The following is a 4726-nucleotide window of genomic DNA, read 5'->3' on the forward strand; positions in this document are numbered from 1 at the left end:
GCGACAAAATGCAGATAACATTGTGTTCAAAATCAAAGAATGAAATCCAGAATCAGACGAGATGTGAATTCCCAGCAGCAGAGGAGAGGAAGCAAAGATCGAAAGACCGAAAGAAAGAGACCGAAGAAGAAGGCACGAGAGCAAGAGAACGAAAAGAGGATTTTAAACATGGAAGGAGATGGAAAGAGCGAAAGTCGAGCGGACGAGCGAGGTGGGCCGTGAATTTATATCCCGGTCAGCCACTTGGAGCCATCAGCGGCTCGTTTGAAGTTCCACCTTGGCCGGGCAGACGTTATAAAGACAAACTATGCCTACGGCACCGTCATGCCCTACCACTTTATACCATAATTCTTCAAGCCGATCCACGAAACGGCCACTCGATCTCGGCCGACGAGAGGAGAGACGTGCCGCGTTCTCCTTCTCTCTCCGCACGACTCGTCTACTCTCGTGTACGCCAATCCACAGCACATCGGCCCGTCTCTCTCTCTCTCTCTCTCTCTTATCGGACAGTCTTCAGCTCACTTCCTTTACGGTTAGTGCCCGAGGGTAATAAAGATGGTTCTGCTTATGTACAACCGGCAACCGGAGGCGGAGCCAGGCTGCCCTCTGTGGGCAGGACTAACGCAAATGACTCTTCCATGCAAGATGGCGTAGGCATACAACCGAGCGGTGCGGTGGTGTGGTGTGGTGTGGTACCCGCGAGGTGCTTTTATATTTAGCATGCGACGTGCAGAGAATGAGAGAGAGAGAGAGAGAGAGAGAGAGAGAAACCGGGCGCTGAATGCACCGCACCGCGTGCAACAGTCGACCGCCTGGCGTCAGCGTCGATCGCCTGGTTTACACGCTCGACCATGTCCGCGATCTGACAACCGCTCGAATATCCCTCTTCCGCTTACCGGTCACAAATTCCGACGAGTGACGACGCCTTGTGAGATGTTCGATTTACGGTGCACGCGCGACTTCTCTTCTCTTTTTGGAAAGAGACGCGGTTCCAACGAGTGGGACGGACTGTGCTGCGACACAATGAATACTTCTGTCACGTTGATGACGAGAACTTGATGATAGAGTGAATAGCATCGTGTCATTTATATCTCTTCTACTTTGACAGTTAATTTGGTATATCTCTTTAGTATGATACCGCAGAGGTATTGCCTAACAGTATAATCGTTGTTTGCTAATAATATATATCCGTTGTATTATTGTATTCATAGATTCGTCATCCGGTTCTCCTTTCATGGAAAATCCGCTACCATTTGATAATTCGACGAGATTGATACGATTCAATAATATATCGTTACACCTGGCAATAATCGGATGATGAAAATCCGTTAATATGATTAGCATGAATAATAACTGTATATCAGATCGTATGCAAAGTACATCATTGACATAAAGTTCGAATAAATGATTTGCATCTCATTACCCTTACGTCACTTTTGAGAAAGTTGAAGATAAATATCAAAATTATAAGATTTGGCCGAGAGACCTTTGCGATTTACGATGATATACAGTTTGTCTGAATTATGGATAGCAGCTGTAGACTACCTCTCGCTCCCCCTCCCTCTCCCTCTCCCTCTCCTCCTTCCTCTTTCTCTACGTCTGTATTACGAGCCAAATGTTCTCAGAAAGATGCAAATTACCGAAAAATCTTATAAGATGGATTTATGAGATTCATCTGCATGGTCATCCAATAAACAAATGCAGATGAAGCAGAAAGATTTGTGCAAATCTTATTATGCATTTTGTTAAATAACACAATTTTAATAAAATTTATTATTCTACCAGAACCATAATATACGTACTTTTTATTCGTGAACATAAATTATCTTGGCAACGATATATTTTTGGCCTAATAAACTTTTATGGCGGATTTATTTATGCATTTTATATATTATTTACCGACATTTAAAATAAACGTGTGCAAGAAATAGACGTACGTAGATTAAAGAAAAGGAATATTACCAGTTTTCCAAATAGCAATATCTTTTATAGTACATGAAGCTCAATTAATTGATAATTAAATTAAATTACTCCTTAAATCAATAATACTTAGCTAGATTTTATCTTTTAGTCGACAGAGTGGATACACTGTCAACCAGATTTATGAGACGTTTCACCACAGAGATGAGTGTCTCTTAACGTCATTAGCGGTTAAATTTTTTTTTCCAACACCTCTGTCTCAGCCCTCGAACGCTTTGATCGACACGGCCTTCTTTCCCTCAACAAGGAATCGCGACGAGTGATTCGAGACACGCTTGTCTCGCACTTGGAATGCAAGTTCCTGGCTTGTTCGTCTATCGGACAGTAGTTAGAAAAACTTTACAGCCGGTTTCCCAGTGGCGTGGAATGCATCTTATGAGGCAATCGATGCTCATATATGTACAAATATGTAATACGTGTCGCTTGAAATTTTTACATAGACAATTAGATCTATGTAATCATTAACAAATGATATGTCGACGTAATTAAATAGTATTTGTAACTAGCAAAGATGTCTGTTTTGTTATAATATTCGTATATGTATAGACTACAATAATATATTTTATAAAAGAAGATTCCTTTAAAATTGCGAGACAACAAGGCGAGCCACAAGAGCGAATGATATCTGTCCTAAGCAGGCTTCCGACTACATCGCAAAGTTAGATATTCCGGTAGATAAAAGACTTGACTTTGAATCTTGAGTATGGCGAACGGCAACAATCGCTCGATTGCCGGCCGTCGAAACAGAGATTTCGAGATATTCCATAAATGTAAGATGTTCGATGACTCGGATCGGCTCTCGGTGGCCGTTGATGCGATGGGGGACCAGAACGAGAGAAGAAGATACGTCGGGCACGTAGCGCGGGGGCCATCAATCCTCCCGAGACGTAGACGAACAGCCCTGGGCACGGCAAAGCGAACCGACATCAGTCCCCCTTTCCTCCTCTTCTTCCTCCTCCTTCCCCTCCTCATTGTCGTCGTCGTCGTCGTCGTCGTCGTCGTCGTCGTCGTCGTCTTCTGCAATGTGAAAAGACGAAGTGCGCTCGGAAGCCGAGAACGCGTAGACGCGCCGGTAGAAGCCACTACTTAGCAAGCAGGCATGTGTCTTAAACCAGGTCTCTCCCCTCCCCCCCTATCTACTCCACCGGACCTCTTGGAGGCTCTCGAACTCTCCTCAACGATATCAAAGGACCGCACCTCCTTTGGAATTCTCTAGTTGTTAACATTTAACAGTGATGCCTCCCATGCAATTTTTGTCGCGCATGCCCGTCGAGTTTTCTCTGTCGCGGCAGACCCTCCCTCTTCTCGCGACTCCTAATGAAACGATTTAAATTAAAGAGAAAGACGGCGCGCTCGGAACTTTTTATAGCGTGATTTTAACAAAGACCAAACGATTGTATACCATCATTCAGATATAAATTTGGATATAAATTCGCGATTTTTTTTTTGTACCCACCAGACATCGATAAAATTCCATTTAATTTGCACTTTAAACATATCCTCGAATGAATGAATCGTATTCGTTTGAATCGTAATCGTATATCGAGGTGATTTTTGACATTTTTTGACATTTGAATATTTTATATTTAAATGCTTTCAAAGTCATAATAAAAATAAGAAAATCATCATAAAAAATTCGACTTAAGATAATTAAGATGTTGAATATTATTCGCTCACTCATCTCAATTAAATTAAATTTCACCTAAATATTTCTGCAAACATCGTAAATATCTCTTTAGCCTTTATACTGCAGCTAGCTGCGAACATCTCATCACACACACGCTATTTTATCGTACGTTTCTAGAGACGGCTACCTAGCTATTCTTAGTTTCCGTCGAGCGCATTGTATCAACGTTAAACTGGAGTCTGAAGTCCGCGTAGGATGAAAAGGGGGTTAGCGGGGGAAAGGGGAAGAAAGGAGAGGTCGGCGAGAAGGTGCAGTATAGGAAGACCAGGACAGTTTTATAGAGACGAATTCTCGTCGTAAAGACGTCAGGACCACCTCCGCAGCTCCCGGCTGTCTTCGCGAAAACGTTACGAGTACCGGAGGATTCACAAGTTACCCCGTTACCTTTCCTCCTCGCCGTCGTCTTACCGTCGGAGACACACGAGTCTCCCGGTCTCATCCCGAGACGGACGAAACGGTTCGTAATTTCGGCTACGCTTAAATCTCCGCGTCCGACGACGATCGATTCTCGTGACGAGTGTTTTCGTATGCGAATAGAGGGAGAATTGTATTATCGTTTTTTTTTTTTTTTCGCTCTATTCTTTCGTGAATCAGGTCAAAGCTTGGCGAGCTATCGGTACATTCTCGTGCGCGAAAAATGTCCGTAAATCTTGTCGCACACATATTTCCGCCCTTTCTGACGTAACTCCACCCACTCGTCGTGCCTACCCGACGTCGAGTAATAGAGAGCGCGGGAGAACTCCCGATGTTGCGTCTGACAAGCTTTTTCTGGTACAATAAAAGTCAGAAAGGGGCAATCTATTACTTTCCCCTTACGGCCTATTCCAGAGACGGAGAGGGCCCCGACTGCACCGTCGTTTCAACCTGGTCGGCGCTCTTTGATCCGAGTCTGGAGAGCTGTCTTCGAGTCCTGTGCTACTGGAATTTTCTATCTGCTACTATAAAACTGCTACTTATTGCCGCTTCTTCTCTTTCATTAATTTATATACATATATACGTATGTACACAACAATATAAATACATGTATAAACTCTTTATCCGCTCATCGTCTACTCTTTC

General features: G+C 43.4%; 1 long non-coding RNA gene across 1 annotated transcript; it reads left to right on the plus strand.

Annotated features, from left to right (window-relative positions):
• Window positions 1-815: 815 nt before the first annotated feature.
• LOC140669331 (uncharacterized) lies at window positions 816-1787 on the plus strand. Its single transcript, XR_012047324.1, has 2 exons — window positions 816-1116; window positions 1212-1787. It is a non-coding gene; the product is annotated as an uncharacterized lncRNA (long non-coding RNA).
• Window positions 1788-4726: the final 2939 nt, after the last annotated feature.

This window comes from Anoplolepis gracilipes, chromosome 9 (genome assembly GCF_047496725.1).
Source record: "Anoplolepis gracilipes chromosome 9, ASM4749672v1, whole genome shotgun sequence".
Taxonomy (NCBI): domain Eukaryota; kingdom Metazoa; phylum Arthropoda; class Insecta; order Hymenoptera; family Formicidae; genus Anoplolepis; species Anoplolepis gracilipes.